We start from the raw sequence: 19,457 nt of genomic DNA, 5'->3' as shown, positions 1-19,457 counted from the left end.
TTGATTTTTTCATTTTCCCAAGGTCAACGCCCATGTGTGGAAGTGCCCTATGCTCTGTGGTTCTGTGTTTAACATGTTTTGGGAAAGAGGATACACTTGTGAAGATTGGCTGTTGGCCATTGACATCCCGCCCATCAGCTTAACAAGGCTCCCTTGACTCGGTGGCCTGCCCTGCCTTTCTGGTTTTTAGACTTTTTTCGCCTGGCCCTTTTGCCCCCGGGGGGGGGGGGCGAGAGATTTCTTTGTAGTGCTGATTTGCTCTCCCAGGTTGCTTGGTTGGCCAAAAAGGGCGTATGCGTTTTTTCCTGAATATATTCAGGAAAAAACGCATACGCCCTTTTTGGCCAACCGCATCATTGTCCACGTTCTGGCGCTTTTCATGTGCTATCGGGGCCATTCCCATGTACCCGTTGACATCCGTTTCCTGCAGTTCTGCCTTGCGTTCAACGCGTCTTCGTAGCCTGACCTCAATATATTTTGGGGCGATAGTTACCGTTTAGAACTCTGCAGGTTTGGGAAGTGCAGTGCCCCTGAGCTCCATTTCCCAAGTCGCTTTTTTGTGAGTGGGACGCAACACGGCTGGATGGCTTCACGCCCTATTGTCGATCCGGGGTGGCAGGCTGAGCCTTTGGTGAATTCTTCTTCGCGATGGGAAATGAGAGTGACATATGCCCGAACAAACACCTCCAGCGAGTGTCTCATTGGTTCCCCCTCTTGCAGTTCATCCTGCGGACAAATTGCAGACGGTACGAAAGAGGCATGGAACGGCGCTGAGTCTCCAAGTGTGGAGATTGTTAGTAAGGGGGCCTGAATGGAGAACACGAGCACCAGGAGATGAAAAGTGAGGTGAGTTTCAGAAAGCTTTCCCGATCCCACGGTGTAGCATCCGCTGGGTTTCCAATGAGTGCTTTCGCTGTCGGAAGATTGCGTTGAACCTGGAGAGTTGGGACCCATGGAATGGGGAGCACGCAGGATTCCTTTCAAGGGTCTGCATTTGCTTTCCCAACCTCACCAATCGTCTCAGCCCCAAGAGTGTCCAGCCTTATGTCTTCTGCCGCTGGGGCTGTAGATGTGGTCAATGCTGGTTGCATGCCAGTCCCTGAACGCATTTTGGAAGAATTTCTCTCTGTTTTGCCCTGCTTGTTTCTTCTTTGTGTTGGAAATGTATCCTCAGAATGGGTCTGAGCTGATTTTCCCTGCTGTTTTTAGGCCGCTTTACACACACTTGATGCACTTACACAGAGATATCAAGACTTAGCTTTTAAGATGCTTACTAGTCGGATAGATACTTGTGCGATGAACAGGGTCTGGTGAGTCCAGTTGATTGAGCAAGGAGTAGGTCGTGTCCATTCCATATTCGGTTTTCGGAAGGGTATCTGTGCTCATTTCAAACTCGAGTTTTATGCGTCACCCCACCTCACCTTTCCCCTGAAGCAGGCCTAAGTGTGTTTTCTAAAAGCGTGACTCTGTTCTGTTTGGGGATTCAGTTCATGGGGAGCGATTTTTACATTGCCGCGATAAGTGATATCATAAGTTTCTGTCTTTGTGGGACTTATTTCACTGAGGATGATCGTACCTAAATCCACTCAGGATGCTGCTACCAGCCTCATGACGTGGATTTCATGGCTGAGTGACACTCCATTGGACCTACGTAGCACCACTTGTCCACTTGTCCACTTGTCTTTGTCCACTTGTCCACTTGTCTTTGTCCACTTGGCTCTTTCCTGGGATATGAAACGTGTACCGGAGTGGAGGTTCTTGTCAAGACAGCAGCCCTCAACTTTGGGGTCCCTGTGTCTGGTTGATTTTTTCATTTTCCCAAGGTCAACACCCATGTGTGGAAGTGCCTTATGCTCTCTGGTTCTGTGTTTTACATGTTTTGGGAAAGAGGATACACTTGTGAAGATTGGCTGTTGGCCATTGACATCCCGCCCATCAGCTTAACAAGGCTCCCTTGACTCCGTGGCCTGCCCTGCCTTTCTGGTTTTTAGACTTTTTTCGCCTGGCCCTTTTGCCCCGGGGGGGGGGGTGGAGAGATTTCTTTGTAGTGCTGATTTGCTCTCCCAGGTTGCTTGGTTGGCCAAAAAGGGCGTATGCGTTTTTTCCTGAATATATTCAGGAAAAAACGCATACGCCCTTTTTGGCCAACCGCATCATTGTCCACGTTCTGGCGCTTTTCATGTGCTATCGGGGCCATTCCGATGTACCCGTTGACATCCGTTTCCTGCAGTTCTGCCTTGCGTTCAACGCCTCTTCGTAGCCTGACCTCAATATATTTGGGGGCGATAGTTATCGTTTAGAACTCTGCAGGTTTGGGAAGTGCAGTGCCCCTGAGCTCCATTTCCCAAGTCGCTTTTTTGTGAGTGGGACGCAACACGGCTGGATGGCTTCACGCCCTATTGTCGATCCGGGGTGGCAGGCTGAGCCTTTGGTGAATTCTTCTTCGCGATGGGAAATGAGAGTGACATGTGCCCGACCAAACACCTCCAGCGAGTGTCTCATTGGTTCCCCCTCTTGCAGTTCATCCTGCGGACAAATTGCAGACGGTACGAAAGAGGCATGGAACGGCGCTGAGTCTCCAAGTGTGGAGATTGTTAGTAAGGGGGCCTGAATGGAGAACACGAGCACCAGGAGATGAAAAGTGAGGTGAGTTTCAGAAAGCTTTCCCGATCCCACGGTGTAGCATCCGCTGGGTTTCCAATGAGTGCTTTCGCTGTCGGAAGATTGCGTTGAACCTGGAGAGTTGGGACCCATGGAATGGGGAGCACGCAGGATTCCTTTCAAGGGTCTGCATTTGCTTTCCCAACCTCACCAATCGTCTCAGCCCCAAGAGTGTCCAGCCTTATGTCTTCTGCCGCTGGGGCTGTAGATGTGGTCAATGCTGGTTGCATGCCAGTCCCTGAACGCATTTTGGAAGAATTTCTCTCTGTTTTGCCCTGCTTGTTTCTTCTTTGTGTTGGAAATGTATCCTCAGAATGGGTCTGAGCTGATTTTCCCTGCTGTTTTTAGGCTGCTTTACACACACTTGATGCACTTACACAGAGATATCAAGACTTAGCTTTTAAGATGCTTACTAGTCGGATAGATACTTGTGCGATGAACAGGGTCTGGTGAGTCCAGTTGATTGAGCAAGGAGTAGGTCGTGTCCATTCCATATTCGGTTTTCGGAAGGGTATCTGTGCTCATTTCAAACTCGAGTTTTATGCGTCACCCCACCTCACCTTTCCCCTGAAGCAGGCCTAAGTGTGTTTTCTAAAAGCGTGACTCTGTTCTGTTTGGGGATTCAGTTCATGGGGAGCGATTTTTACATTCCCGCGATAAGTGATATCATAAGTTTCTGTCTTTGTGGGACTTATTTCACTGAGGATGATCGTACCTAAATCCACTCAGGATGCTGCTACCAGCCTCATGACGTGGATTTCATGGCTGAGTGACACTCCATTGGACCTACGTAGCACCACTTGTCCACTTGTCCACTTGTCTTTGTCCACTTGTCCACTTGTCTTTGTCCACTTGGCTCTTTCCTGGGATATGAAACGTGTACCGGAGTGGAGGTTCTTGTCAAGACAGCAGCCCTCAACTTTGGGGTCCCTGTGTCTCGTTGATTTTTTCATTTTCCCAAGGTCAACGCCCATGTGTGGAAGTGCCCTATGCTCTGTGGTTCTGTGTTTAACATGTTTTGGGAAAGAGGATACACTTGTGAAGATTGGCTGTTGGCCATTGACATCCCGCCCATCAGCTTAACAAGGCTCCCTTGACTCGGTGGCCTGCCCTGCCTTTCTGGTTTTTAGACTTTTTTCGCCTGGCCCTTTTGCCCCAGGGGGGGGGGCGAGAGATTTCTTTGTAGTGCTGATTTGCTCTCCCAGGTTGCTTGGTTGGCCAAAAAGGGCGTATGCGTTTTTTCCTGAATATATTCAGGAAAAAACGCATACGCCCTTTTTGGCCAACCGCATCATTGTCCACGTTCTGGCGCTTTTCATGTGCTATCGGGGCCATTCCCATGTACCCGTTGACATCCGTTTCCTGCAGTTCTGCCTTGCGTTCAACGCGTCTTCGTAGCCTGACCTCAATATATTTTGGGGCGATAGTTACCGTTTAGAACTCTGCAGGTTTGGGAAGTGCAGTGCCCCTGAGCTCCATTTCCCAAGTCGCTTTTTTGTGAGTGGGACGCAACACGGCTGGATGGCTTCACGCCCTATTGTCGATCCGGGGTGGCAGGCTGAGCCTTTGGTGAATTCTTCTTTGCGATGGGAAATGAGAGTGACATGTGCCCGACCAAACCCCTCCAGCGAGTCTCTCATTGGTTCCCCCTCTTGCAGTTCATCCTGCGGACAAATTGCAGACGGTACGAAAGAGGCATGGAAAGGCGCTGAGTCTCCAAGTGGGGAGATTGTTAGTAAGGGGGCCTGAATGGAGAACACGAGCACCAGGAGATGAAAAGTGAGGTGAGTTTCAGAAAGCTTTCCCGATCCCACGGTGTAGCATCCGCTGGGTTTCCAATGAGTGCTTTCGCTGTCGGAAGATTGCGTTGAACCTGGAGAGTTGGGACCCATGGAATGGGGAGCACGCAGGATTCCTTTCAAGGGTCTGCATTTGCTTTCCCAACCTCACCAATCGTCTCAGCCCCAAGAGTGTCCAGCCTTATGTCTTCTGCCGCTGGGGCTGTAGATGTGGTCAATGCTGGTTGCATGCCAGTCCCTGAACGCATTTTGGAAGAATTTCTCTCTGTTTTGCCCTGCTTGTTTCTTCTTTGTGTTGGAAATGTATCCTCAGAATGGGTCTGAGCTGATTTTCCCTGCTGTTTTTAGGCCGCTTTACACACACTTGATGCACTTACACAGAGATATCAAGACTTAGCTTTTAAGATGCTTACTAGTCGGATAGATACTTGTGCGATGAACAGGGTCTGGTGAGTCCAGTTGATTGAGCAAGGAGTAGGTCGTGTCCATTCCATATTCGGTTTTCGGAAGGGTATCTGTGCTCATTTCAAACTCGAGTTTTATGCGTCACCCCACCTCACCTTTCCCCTGAAGCAGGCCTAAGTGTGTTTTCTAAAAGCGTGACTCTGTTCTGTTTGGGGATTCAGTTCATGGGGAGCGATTTTTACATTCCCTCGATAAGTGATATCATAAGTTTCTGTCTTTGTGGGACTTATTTCACTGAGGATGATCGTACCTAAATCCACTCAGGATGCTGCTACCAGCCTCATGACGTGGATTTCATGGCTGAGTGACACTCCATTGGACCTACGTAGCACCACTTGTCCACTTGTCCACTTGTCTTTGTCCACTTGTCCACTTGTCTTTGTCCACTTGGCTCTTTCCTGGGATATGAAACGTGTACCGGAGTGGAGGTTCTTGTCAAGACAGCAGCCCTCAACTTTGGGGTCCCTGTGTCTGGTTGATTTTTTCATTTTCCCAAGGTCAACGCCCATGTGTGGAAGTGCCCTATGCTCTGTGGTTCTGTGTTTAACATGTTTTGGGAAAGAGGATACACTTGTGAAGATTGGCTGTTGGCCATTGACATCCCGCCCATCAGCTTAACAAGGCTCCCTTGACTCGGTGGCCTGCCCTGCCTTTCTGGTTTTTAGACTTTTTTCGCCTGGCCCTTTTGCCCCGGGGGGGGGCGAGAGATTTCTTTGTAGTGCTGATTTGCTCTCCCAGGTTGCTTGGTGGGCCAAAAAGGGCGTATGCGTTTTTTCCTGAATATATTCAGGAAAAAACGCATACGCCCTTTTTGGCCAACCGCATCATTGTCCACGTTCTGGCGCTTTTCATGTGCTATCGGGGCCATTCCCATGTACCCGTTGACATCCGTTTCCTGCAGTTCTGCCTTGCGTTCAACGCCTCTTCGTAGCCTGACCTCAATATATTTGGGGGCGATAGTTATCGTTTAGAACTCTGCAGGTTTGGGAAGTGCAGTGCCCCTGAGCTCCATTTCCCAAGTCGCTTTTTTGTGAGTGGGACACAACACGGCTGGATGGCTTCACGCCCTATTGTCGATCCGGGGTGGCAGGCTGAGCCTTTGGTGAATTATTCTTTGCGATGGGAAATGAGAGTGACATGTGCCCGACCAAACCCCTCCAGCGAGTCTCTCATTGGTTCCCCCTCTTGCAGTTCATCCTGCGGGCAAATTGCAGACGGTACGAAAGAGGCATGGAAAGGCGCTGAGTCTCCAAGTGGGGAGATTGTTAGTAAGGGGGCCTGAATGGAGAACACGAGCACCAGGAGATGAAAAGTGAGGTGAGTTTCAGAAAGCTTTCCCGATCCCACGGTGTAGCATCCGCTGGGTTTCCAATGAGTGCTTTCGCTGTCGGAAGATTGCGTTGAACCTGGAGAGTTGGGACCCATGGAATGGGGAGCACGCAGGATTCCTTTCAAGGGTCTGCATTTGCTTTCCCAACCTCACCAATCGTCTCAGCCCCAAGAGTGTCCAGCCTTATGTCTTCTGCCGCTTTGGCTGTAGATGTGGTCAATCCTGGTTGCATGCCAGTCCCTGAACGCATTTTGGAAGAATTTTTCTTTGTTTTGCCCTGCTTGTTTCTTCTTTGTGTTGGAAATGTATCCTCAGAATGGGTCTGAGCTGATTTTCCCTGCTGTTTTTAGGCTGCTTTACACACACTTGATGCACTTACACAGAGATATCAAGACTTAGCTTTTAAGATGCTTACTAGTCGGATAGATACTTGTGCGATGAACAGGGTCTGGTGAGTCCAGTTGATTGAGCAAGGAGTAGGTCGTGTCCATTCCATATTCGGTTTTCGGAAGGGTATCTGTGCTCATTTCAAACTCGAGTTTTATGCGTCACCCCACCTCACCTTTCCCCTGAAGCAGGCCTAAGTGTGTTTTCTAAAAGCGTGACTCTGTTCTGTTTGGGGATTCAGTTCATGGGGAGCGATATTTACATTCCCGCGATAAGTGATATCATAAATTTCTGTCTTTGTGGGACTTATTTCACTGAGGATGATCATACCTAAATCCACTCAGGATGCGGCTACCAGCCTCATGACGTGGATTTCATGGCTGAGTGACACTCCATTGGACCTACGTAGCACCACTTGTCCACTTGTCCACTTGTCTTTGTCCACTTGTCCACTTGTCTTTGTCCACTTGGTTCTTTCCTGGGGTATGAAACGTGTACCGGAGTCGAGGTTCTTGTCAAGACAGCAGCCCTCAACTTTGGGGTCCCTGTGTCTGGTTGATTTTTTCATTTTCCCAAGGTCAACGCCCATGTGTGGAAGTGCCCTATGCTCTGTGGTTCTGTGTTTTACATGTTTTGGGAAAGAGGATACACTTGTGAAGATTGGCTGTTGGCCATTGACATCCCGCCCATCAGCTTAACAAGGCTCCCTTGACTCGGTGGCCTGCCCTGCCTTTCTGGTTTTTAGACTTTTTTCGCCTGGCCCTTTTGCCCCGGGGGGGGGGCGAGAGATTTCTTTGTAGTGCTGATTTGCTCTCCCAGGTTGCTTGGTTGGCCAAAAAGGGCGTATGCGTTTTTTCCTGAATATATTCAGGAAAAAACGCATACGCCCTTTTTGGCCAACCGCATCATTGTCCACGTTCTGGCGCTTTTCATGTGCTATCGGGGCCATTCCCATGTACCCGTTGACATCCATTTCCTGCAGTTGTGCCTTGCGTTCAACGCCTCTTCGTAGCCTGACCTCAATATATTTTGGGGCGATAGTTATCGTTTAGAACTCTGCAGGTTTGGGAAGTGCAGTGCCCCTGAGCTCCATTTCCCAAGTCGCTTTTTTGTGAGTGGGACGCAACACGGCTGGATGGCTTCACGCCCTATTGTCGATCCGGGGTGGCAGGCTGAGCCTTTGGTGAATTCTTCTTCGCGATGGGAAATGAGAGTGACATGTGCCCGACCAAACCCCTCCAGCGAGTCTCTCATTGGTTCCCCCTCTTGCAGTTCATCCTGCGGACAAATTGCAGACGGTACGAAAGAGGCATGGAAAGGCGCTGAGTCTCCAAGTGGGGAGATTGTTAGTAAGGGGGCCTGAATGGAGAACACGAGCACCAGGAGATGAAAAGTGAGGTGAGTTTCAGAAAGCTTTCCCGATCCCACGGTGTAGCATACGCTGGGTTTCCAATGAGTGCTTTCGCTGTCGGAAGATTGCGTTGAACCTGGAGAGTTGGGACCCATGGAATGGGGAGCACGCAGGATTCCTTTCAAGGGTCTGCATTTGCTTTCCCAACCTCACCAATCGTCTCAGCCCCAAGAGTGTCCAGCCTTATGTCTTCTGCCGCTGGGGTTGTAGATGTGGTCAATCCTGGTTGCATGCCAGTCCCTGAACGCCTTTTGGAAGAATTTCTCTCTGTTTTGCCCTGCTTGTTTCTTCTTTGTGTTGGAAATGTATCCTCAGAATGGGTCTGAGCTGATTTTCCCTGCTGTTTTTAGGCCGCTTTACACACACTTGATGCACTTACACAGAGATATCAAGACTTAGCTTTTAAGATGCTTACTAGTCGGATAGATACTTGTGCGATGAACAGGGTCTGGTGAGTCCAGTTGATTGAGCAAGGAGTAGGTCGTGTCCATTCCATATTCGGTTTTCGGAAGGGTATCTGTGCTCATTTCAAACTCGAGTTTTATGCGTCACCCCACCTCACCTTTCCCCTGAAGCAGGCCTAAGTGTGTTTTCTAAAAGCGTGACTGTTCTGTTTGGGGATTCAGTTCATGGGGAGCGATTTTTACATTCCCTCGATAAGTGATATCATAAGTTTCTGTCTTTGTGGGACTTATTTCACTGAGGATGATCGTACCTAAATCCACTCAGGATGCTGCTACCAGCCTCATGACGTGGATTTCATGGCTGAGTGACACTCCATTGGACCTACGTAGCACCACTTGTCCACTTGTCCACTTGTCTTTGTCCACTTGTCCACTTGTCTTTGTCCACTTCGCTCTTTCCTGGGATATGAAACGTGTACCGGAGTGGAGGTTCTTGTCAAGACAGCAGCCCTCAACTTTGGGGTCCCTGTGTCTGGTTGATTTTTTCATTTTCCCAAGGTCAACGCCCATGTGTGGAAGTGCCTTATGCTCTGTGGTTCTGTGTTTTACATGTTTTGGGAAAGAGGATACACTTGTGAAGATTGGCTGTTGGCCATTGACATCCCGCCCATCAGCTTAACAAGGCTCCCTTGACTCCGTGGCCTGCCCTGCCTTTCTGGTTTTTAGACTTTTTTCGCCTGGCCCTTTTGCCCCGGGGGGGGGGGTGGAGAGATTTCTTTGTAGTGCTGATTTGCTCTCCCAGGTTGCTTTGTTGGCCAAAAAGGGCGTATGCGTTTTTTCCTGAATATATTCAGGAAAAAACGCATACGCCCTTTTTGGCCAACCGCATCATTGTCCACGTTCTGGCGCTTTTCATGTGCTATCGGGGCCATTCCCATGTACCCGTTGACATCCGTTTCCTGCAGTTCTGCCTTGCGTTCAACGCCTCTTCGTAGCCTGACCTCAATATATTTGGGGGCGATAGTTATCGTTTAGAACTCTGCAGGTTTGGGAAGTGCAGTGCCCCTGAGCTCCATTTCCCAAGTCGCTTTTTTGTGAGTGGGACGCAACACGGCTGGATGGCTTCACGCCCTATTGTCGATCCGGGGTGGCAGGCTGAGCCTTTGGTGAATTCTTCTTCGCGATGGGAAATGAGAGTGACATGTGCCCGACCAAACACCTCCAGCGAGTGTCTCATTGGTTCCCCCTCTTGCAGTTCATCCTGCGGACAAATTGCAGACGGTACGAAAGAGGCATGGAACGGCGCTGAGTCTCCAAGTGTGGAGATTGTTAGTAAGGGGGCCTGAATGGAGAACACGAGCACCAGGAGATGAAAAGTGAGGTGAGTTTCAGAAAGCTTTCCCGATCCCACGGTGTAGCATCCGCTGGGTTTCCAATGAGTGCTTTCGCTGTCGGAAGATTGCGTTGAACCTGGAGAGTTGGGACCCATGGAATGGGGAGCACGCAGGATTCCTTTCAAGGGTCTGCATTTGCTTTCCCAACCTCACCAATCGTCTCAGCCCCAAGAGTGTCCAGCCTTATGTCTTCTGCCGCTGGGGCTGTAGATGTGGTCAATGCTGGTTGCATGCCAGTCCCTGAACGCATTTTGGAAGAATTTCTCTCTGTTTTGCCCTGCTTGTTTCTTCTTTGTGTTGGAAATGTATCCTCAGAATGGGTCTGAGCTGATTTTCCCTGCTGTTTTTAGGCCGCTTTACACACACTTGATGCACTTACACAGAGATATCAAGACTTAGCTTTTAAGATGCTTACTAGTCGGATAGATACTTGTGCGATGAACAGGGTCTGGTGAGTCCAGTTGATTGAGCAAGGAGTAGGTCGTGTCCATTCCATATTCGGTTTTCGGAAGGGTATCTGTGCTCATTTCAAACTCGAGTTTTATGCGTCACCCCACCTCACCTTTCCCCTGAAGCAGGCCTAAGTGTGTTTTCTAAAAGCGTGACTCTGTTCTGTTTGGGGATTCAGTTCATGGGGAGCGATTTTTACATTCCCGCGATAAGTGATATCATAAGTTTCTGTCTTTGTGGGACTTATTTCACTGAGGATGATCGTACCTAAATCCACTCAGGATGCTGCTACCAGCCTCATGACGTGGATTTCATGGCTGAGTGACACTCCATTGGACCTACGTAGCACCACTTGTCCACTTGTCCACTTGTCTTTGTCCACTTGTCCACTTGTCTTTGTCCACTTGGCTCTTTCCTGGGATATGAAACGTGTACCGGAGTGGAGGTTCTTGTCAAGACAGCAGCCCTCAACTTTGGGGTCCCTGTGTCTCGTTGATTTTTTCATTTTCCCAAGGTCAACGCCCATGTGTGGAAGTGCCCTATGCTCTGTGGTTCTGTGTTTAACATGTTTTGGGAAAGAGGATACACTTGTGAAGATTGGCTGTTGGCCATTGACATCCCGCCCATCAGCTTAACAAGGCTCCCTTGACTCGGTGGCCTGCCCTGCCTTTCTGGTTTTTAGACTTTTTTCGCCTGGCCCTTTTGCCCCGGGGGGGGGCGAGAGATTTCTTTGTAGTGCTGATTTGCTCTCCCAGGTTGCTTGGTGGGCCAAAAAGGGCGTATGCGTTTTTTCCTGAATATATTCAGGAAAAAACGCATACGCCCTTTTTGGCCAACCGCATCATTGTCCACGTTCTGGCGCTTTTCATGTGCTATCGGGGCCATTCCCATGTACCCGTTGACATCCGTTTCCTGCAGTTCTGCCTTGCGTTCAACGCCTCTTCGTAGCCTGACCTCAATATATTTGGGGGCGATAGTTATCGTTTAGAACTCTGCAGGTTTGGGAAGTGCAGTGCCCCTGAGCTCCATTTCCCAAGTCGCTTTTTTGTGAGTGGGACACAACACGGCTGGATGGCTTCACGCCCTATTGTCGATCCGGGGTGGCAGGCTGAGCCTTTGGTGAATTCTTCTTTGCGATGGGAAATGAGAGTGACATGTGCCCGACCAAACCCCTCCAGCGAGTCTCTCATTGGTTCCCCCTCTTGCAGTTCATCCTGCGGGCAAATTGCAGACGGTACGAAAGAGGCATGGAAAGGCGCTGAGTCTCCAAGTGGGGAGATTGTTAGTAAGGGGGCCTGAATGGAGAACACGAGCACCAGGAGATGAAAAGTGAGGTGAGTTTCAGAAAGCTTTCCCGATCCCACGGTGTAGCATCCGCTGGGTTTCCAATGAGTGCTTTCGCTGTCGGAAGATTGCGTTGAACCTGGAGAGTAGGGACCCATGGAATGGGGAGCACGCAGGATTCCTTTCAAGGGTCTGCATTTGCTTTCCCAACCTCACCAATCGTCTCAGCCCCAAGAGTGTCCAGCCTTATGTCTTCTGCCGCTGGGGCTGTAGATGTGGTCAATGCTGGTTGCATGCCAGTCCCTGAACGCATTTTGGAAGAATTTCTCTCTGTTTTGCTCTGCTTGTTTCTTCTTTGTGTTGGAAATGTATCCTCAGAATGGGTCTGAGCTGATTTTCCCTGCTGTTTTTAGGCCGCTTTACACACACTTGATGCACTTACACAGAGATATCAAGACTTAGCTTTTAAGATGCTTACTAGTCGGATAGATACTTGTGCGATGAACAGGGTCTGGTGAGTCCAGTTGATTGAGCAAGGAGTAGGTCGTGTCCATTCCATATTCGGTTTTCGGAAGGGTATCTGTGCTCATTTCAAACTCGAGTTTTATGCGTCACCCCACCTCACCTTTCCCCTGAAGCAGGCCTAAGTGTGTTTTCTAAAAGCGTGACTCTGTTCTGTTTGGGGATTCAGTTCATGGGGAGCGATTTTTACATTCCCTCGATAAGTGATATCATAAGTTTCTGTCTTTGTGGGACTTATTTCACTGAGGATGATCGTACCTAAATCCACTCAGGATGCTGCTACCAGCCTCATGACGTGGATTTCATGGCTGAGTGACACTCCATTGGACCTACGTAGCACCACTTGTCCACTTGTCCACTTGTCTTTGTCCACTTGTCCACTTGTCTTTGTCCACTTGGCTCTTTCCTGGGATATGAAACGTGTACCGGAGTGGAGGTTCTTGTCAAGACAGCAGCCCTCAACTTTGGGGTCCCTGTGTCTCGTTGATTTTTTCATTTTCCCAAGGTCAACGCCCATGTGTGGAAGTGCCCTATGCTCTGTGGTTCTGTGTTTAACATGTTTTGGGAAAGAGGATACACTTGTGAAGATTGGCTGTTGGCCATTGACATCCCGCCCATCAGCTTAACAAGGCTCCCTTGACTCGGTGGCCTGCCCTGCCTTTCTGGTTTTTAGACTTTTTTCGCCTGGCCATTTTGCCCCGGGGGGGGGGGCGAGAGATTTCTTTGTAGTGCTGATTTGCTCTCCCAGGTTGCTTGGTGGGCCAAAAAGGGCGTATGCGTTTTTTCCTGAATATATTCAGGAAAAAACGCATACGCCCTTTTTGGCCAACCGCATCATTGTCCACGTTCTGGCGCTTTTCATGTGCTATCGGGGCCATTCCCATGTACCCGTTGACATCCGTTTCCTGCAGTTCTGCCTTGCGTTCAACGCCTCTTCGTAGCCTGACCTCAATATATTTGGGGGCGATAGTTATCGTTTAGAACTCTGCAGGTTTGGGAAGTGCAGTGCCCCTGAGCTCCATTTCCCAAGTCGCTTTTTTGTGAGTGGGACGCAACACGGCTGGATGGCTTCACGCCCTATTGTCGATCCGGGGTGGCAGGCTGAGCCTTTGGTGAATTCTTCTTTGCGATGGGAAATGAGAGTGACATGTTCCCGACCAAACCCCTCCAGCGAGTCTCTCATTGGTTCCCCCTCTTGCAGTTCATCCTGCGGACAAATTGCAGACGGTACGAAAGAGGCATGGAAAGGCGCTGAGTCTCCAAGTGGGGAGATTGTTAGTAAGGGGGCCTGAATGGAGAACACGAGCACCAGGAGATGAAAAGTGAGGTGAGTTTCAGAAAGCTTTCCCGATCCCACGGTGTAGCATCCGCTGGGTTTCCAATGAGTGCTTTCGCTGTCGGAAGATTGCGTTGAACCTGGAGAGTTGGGACCCATGGAATGGGGAGCACGCAGGATTCCTTTCAAGGGTCTGCATTTGCTTTCCCAACCTCACCAATCGTCTCAGCCCCAAGAGTGTCCAGCCTTATGTCTTCTGCCGCTGGGGCTGTAGATGTGGTCAATGCTGGTTGCATGCCAGTCCCTGAACGCATTTTGGAAGAATTTCTCTCTGTTTTGCCCTGCTTGTTTCTTCTTTGTGTTGGAAATGTATCCTCAGAATGGGTCTGAGCTGATTTTCCCTGCTGTTTTTAGGCCGCTTTACACACACTTGATGCACTTACACAGAGATATCAAGACTTAGCTTTTAAGATGCTTACTAGTCGGATAGATACTTGTGCGATGAACAGGGTCTGGTGAGTCCAGTTGATTGAGCAAGGAGTAGGTCGTGTCCATTCCATATTCGGTTTTCGGAAGGGTATCTGTGCTCATTTCAAACTCGAGTTTTATGCGTCACCCCACCTCACCTTTCCCCTGAAGCAGGCCTAAGTGTGTTTTCTAAAAGCGTGACTCTGTTCTGTTTGGGGATTCAGTTCATGGGGAGCGATTTTTACATTCCCTCGATAAGTGATATCATAAGTTTCTGTCTTTGTGGGACTTATTTCACTGAGGATGATCGTACCTAAATCCACTCAGGATGCTGCTACCAGCCTCATGACGTGGATTTCATGGCTGAGTGACACTCCATTGGACCTACGTAGCACCACTTGTCCACTTGTCCACTTGTCTTTGTCCACTTGTCCACTTGTCTTTGTCCACTTGGCTCTTTCCTGGGATATGAAACGTGTACCGGAGTCGAGGTTCTTGTCAAGACAGCAGCCCTCAACTTTGGGGTCCCTGTGTCTGGTTGATTTTTTCATTTTCCCAAGGTCAACGCCCATGTGTGGAAGTGCCCTATGCTCTGTGGTTCTGTGTTTTACATGTTTTGGGAAGGAGGATACACTTGTGAAGATTGGCTGTTGGCCATTGACATCCCGCCCATCAGCTTAACAAGGCTCCCTTGACTCGGTGGCCTGCCCTGCCTTTCTGGTTTTTAAACTTTTTTCGCCTGGCCCTTTTGCCCCTGGGGGGGGGGGGCGAGAGATTTCTTTGTAGTGCTGATTTGCTCTCCCAGGTTGCTTGGTTGGCCAAAAAGGGCGTATGCGTTTTTTCCTGAATATATTCAGGAAAAAACGCATACGCCCTTTTTGGCCAACCGCATCATTGTCCACGTTCTGTCGCTTTTCATGTGCTATCGGGGCCATTCCCATGTACCCGTTGACATCCGTTTCCTGCAGTTCTGCCTTGCGTTCAACGCCTCTTCGTAGCCTGACCTCAATATATTTTGGGGCGATAGTTATCGTTTAGAACTCTGCAGGTTTGGGAAGTGCAGTGCCCCTGAGCTCCATTTCCCAAGTCGCTTTTTTGTGAGTGGGACGCAACACGGCTGGATGGCTTCACGCCCTATTGTCGATCCGGGGTGGCAGGCTGAGCCTTTGGTGAATTCTTCTTTGCGATGGGAAATGAGAGTGACATGTGCCCGACCAAACCCCTCCAGCGAGTCTCTCATTGCTTCCCCCTCTTGCAGTTCATCCTGCGGACAAATTGCAGACGGTACGAAAGAGGCATGGAAAGGCGCTGAGTCTCCAAGTGGGGAGATTGTTAGTAAGGGGGCCTGAATGGAGAACACGAGCACCAGGAGATGAAAAGTGAGGTGAGTTTCAGAAAGCTTTCCCGATCCCACGGTGTAGCATCCGCTGGGTTTCCAATGAGTGCTTTCGCTGTCGGAAGATTGCGTTGAACCTGGAGAGTTGGGACCCATGGAATGGGGAGCACGCAGGATTCCTTTCAAGGGTCTGCATTTGCTTTCCCAACCTCACCAATCGTCTCAGCCCCAAGAGTGTCCAGCCTTATGTCTTCTGCCGCTGGGGCTGTAGATGTGGTCAATGCTGGTTGCATGCCAGTCCCTGAACGCATTTTGGAAGAATTTCTCTCTGTTTTGCTCTGCTTGTTTCTTCTTTGTGTTGGAAATGTATCCTCAGAATGGGTCTGAGCTGATTTTCCCTGCTGTTTTTAGGCCGCTTTACACACACTTGATGCACTTACACAGAGATATCAAGACTTAGCTTTTAAGATGCTTACTAGTCGGATAGATACTTGTGCGATGAACAGGGTCTGGTGAGTCCAGTTGATTGAGCAAGGAGTAGGTCGTGTCCATTCCATATTCGGTTTTCGGAAGGGTATCTGTGCTCATTTCAAACTCGAGTTTTATGCGTCACCCCACCTCACCTTTCCCCTGAAGCAGGCCTAAGTGTGTTTTCTAAAAGCGTGACTCTGTTCTGTTTGGGGATTCAGTTCATGGGGAGCGATTTTTACATTCCCGCGATAAGTGATATCATAAGTTTCTGTCTTTGTGGGACTTATTTCACTGAGGATGATCGTACCTAAATCCACTCAGGATGCTGCTACCAGCCTCATGACGTGGATTTCATGGCTGAGTGACACTCCATTGGACCTACGTAGCACCACTTGTCCACTTGTCCACTTGTCTTTGTCCACTTGTCCACTTGTCTTTGTCCACTTGGCTCTTTCCTGGGATATGAAACGTGTACCGGAGTCGAGGTTCTTGTCAAGACAGCAGCCCTCAACTTTGGGGTCCCTGTGTCTCGTTGATTTTTTCATTTTCCCAAGGTCAACGCCCATGTGTGGAAGTGCCCTATGCTCTGTGGTTCTGTGTTTTACATGTTTTGGGAAGGAGGATACACTTGTGAAGATTGGCTGTTGGCCATTGACATCCCGCCCATCAGCTTAACAAGGCTCCCTTGACTCGGTGGCCTGCCCTGCCTTTCTGGTTTTTAAACTTTTTTCGCCTGGCCCTTTTGCCCCTGGGGGGGGGGGGCGAGAGATTTCTTTGTAGTGCTGATTTGCTCTCCCAGGTTGCTTGGTTGGCCAAAAAGGGCGTATGCGTTTTTTCCTGAATATATTCAGGAAAAAACGCATACGCCCTTTTTGGCCAACCGCATCATTGTCCACGTTCTGTCGCTTTTCATGTGCTATCGGGGCCATTCCCATGTACCCGTTGACATCCGTTTCCTGCAGTTCTGCCTTGCGTTCAACGCCTCTTCGTAGCGTGACCTCAATATATTTGGGGGCGATAGTTATCGTTTAGAACTCTGCAGGTTTGGGAAGTGCAGTGCCCCTGAGCTCCATTTCCCAAGTCGCTTTTTTGTGAGTGGGACGCAACACGGCTGGATGGCTTCACGCCCTATTGTCGATCCGGGGTGGCAGGCTGAGCCTTTGGTGAATTCTTCTTTGCGATTGGAAATGAGAGTGACATGTGCCCGACCAAACCCCTCCAGCGAGTCTCTCATTGGTTCCCCCTCTTGCAGTTCATCCTGCGGACAAATTGCAGACGGTACGAAAGAGGCATGGAAAGGCGCTGAGTCTCCAAGTGGGGAGATTGTTAGTAAGGGGGCCTGAATGGAGAACACGAGCACCAGGAGATGAAAAGTGAGGTGAGTTTCAGAAAGCTTTCCCGATCCCACGGTGTAGCATCCGCTGGGTTTCCAATGAGTGCTTTCGCTGTCGGAAGATTGCGTTGAACCTGGAGAGTTGGGACCCATGGAATGGGGAGCACGCAGGATTCCTTTCAAGGGTCTGCATTTGCTTTCCCAACCTCACCAATCGTCTCAGCCCCAAGAGTGTCCAGCCTTATGTCTTCTGCCGCTGGGGCTGTAGATGTGGTCAATGCTGGTTGCATGCCAGTCCCTGAACGCATTTTGGAAGAATTTCTCTCTGTTTTGCCCTGCTTGTTTCTTCTTTGTGTTGGAAATGTATCCTCAGAATGGGTCTGAGCTGATTTTCCCTGCTGTTTTTAGGCCGCTTTACACACACTTGATGCACTTACACAGAGATATCAAGACTTAGCTTTTAAGATGCTTACTAGTCGGATAGATACTTGTGCGATGAACAGGGTCTGGTGAGTCCAGTTGATTGAGCAAGGAGTAGGTCGTGTCCATTCCATATTCGGTTTTCGGAAGGGTATCTGTGCTCATTTCAAACTCGAGTTTTATGCGTCACCCCACCTCACCTTTCCCCTGAAGCAGGCCTAAGTGTGTTTTCTAAAAGCGTGACTCTGTTCTGTTTGGGGATTCAGTTCATGGGGAGCGATTTTTACATTGCCGCGATAAGTGATATCATAAGTTTCTGTCTTTGTGGGACTTATTTCACTGAGGATGATCGTACCTAAATCCACTCAGGATGCTGCTACCAGCCTCATGACGTGGATTTCATGGCTGAGTGACACTCCATTGGACCTACGTAGCACCACTTGTCCACTTGTCCACTTGTCTTTGTCCACTTGTCCACTTGTCTTTGTCCACTTGGCTCTTTCCTGGGATATGAAACGTGTACCGGAGTGGAGGTTCTTGTCAAGACAGCAGCCCTCAACTTTGGGGTCCCTGTGTCTGGTTGATTTTTTCATTTTCCCAAGGTCAACGCCCATGTGTGGAAGTGCCCTATGCTCTGTGGTTCTGTGTTTAACATGTTTTGGGAAAGAGGATACACTTGTGAAGATTGGCTGTTGGCCATTGACATCCCGCCCATCAGCTTAACAAGGCTCCCTTGACTCGGTGGCCTGCCCTGCCTTTCTGGTTTTTAGACTTTTTTCGCCTGGCCCTTTTGCCCCGGGGGGGGGCGAGAGATTTCTTTGTAGTGCTGATTTGCTCTCCCAGGTTGCTTGGTGGGCCAAAAAGGGCGTATGCGTTTTTTCCTGAATATATTCAGGAAAAAACGCATACGCCCTTTTTGGCCAACCGCATCATTGTCCACGTTCTGGCGCTTTTCATGTGCTATCGGGGCCATTCCCATGTACCCGTTGACATCCGTTTCCTGCAGTTCTGCCTTGCGTTCAACGCCTCTTCGTAGCCTGACCTCAATATATTTGGGGGCGATAGTTATCGTTTAGAACTCTGCAGGTTTGGGAAGTGCAGTGCCCCTGAGCTCCATTTCCCAAGTCGCTTTTTTGTGAGTGGGACACAACACGGCTGGATGGCTTCACGCCCTATTGTCGATCCGGGGTGGCAGGCTGAGCCTTTGGTGAATTCTTCTTTGCGATGGGAAATGAGAGTGACATGTGCCCGACCAAACCCCTCCAGCGAGTCTCTCATTGCTTCCCCCTCTTGCAGTTCATCCTGCGGGCAAATTGCAGACGGTACGAAAGAGGCATGGAAAGGCGCTGAGTCTCCAAGTGGGGAGATTGTTAGTAAGGGGGCCTGAATGGAGAACACGAGCACCAGGAGATGAAAAGTGAGGTGAGTTTCAGAAAGCTTTCCCGATCCCACGGTGTAGCATCCGCTGGGTTTCCAATGAGTGCTTTCGCTGTCGGAAGATTGCGTTGAACCTGGAGAGTTGGGACCCATGGAATGGGGAGCACGCAGGATTCCTTTCAAGGGTCTGCATTTGCTTTCCCAACCTCACCAATCGTCTCAGCCCCAAGAGTGTCCAGCCTTATGTCTTCTGCCGCTGGGGCTGTAGATGTGGTCAATGCTGGTTGCATGCCAGTCCCTGAACGCATTTTGGAAGAATTTCTCTCTGTTTTGCTCTGCTTGTTTCTTCTTTGTGTTGGAAATGTATCCTCAGAATGGGTCTGAGCTGATTTTCCCTGCTGTTTTTAGGCCGCTTTACACACACTTGATGCACTTACACAGAGATATCAAGACTTAGCTTTTAAGATGCTTACTAGTCGGATAGATACTTGTGCGATGAACAGGGTCTGGTGAGTCCAGTTGATTGAGCAAGGAGTAGGTCGTGTCCATTCCATATTCGGTTTTCGGAAGGGTATCTGTGCTCATTTCAAACTCGAGTTTTATGCGTCACCCCACCTCACCTTTCCCCTGAAGCAGGCCTAAGTGTGTTTTCTAAAAGCGTGACTCTGT

Source organism: Kogia breviceps, chromosome 3 (assembly GCF_026419965.1).
Source record: "Kogia breviceps isolate mKogBre1 chromosome 3, mKogBre1 haplotype 1, whole genome shotgun sequence".
NCBI lineage: Eukaryota > Metazoa > Chordata > Mammalia > Artiodactyla > Physeteridae > Kogia > Kogia breviceps.
Note: the sequence above shows the minus strand (reverse complement) of the source record.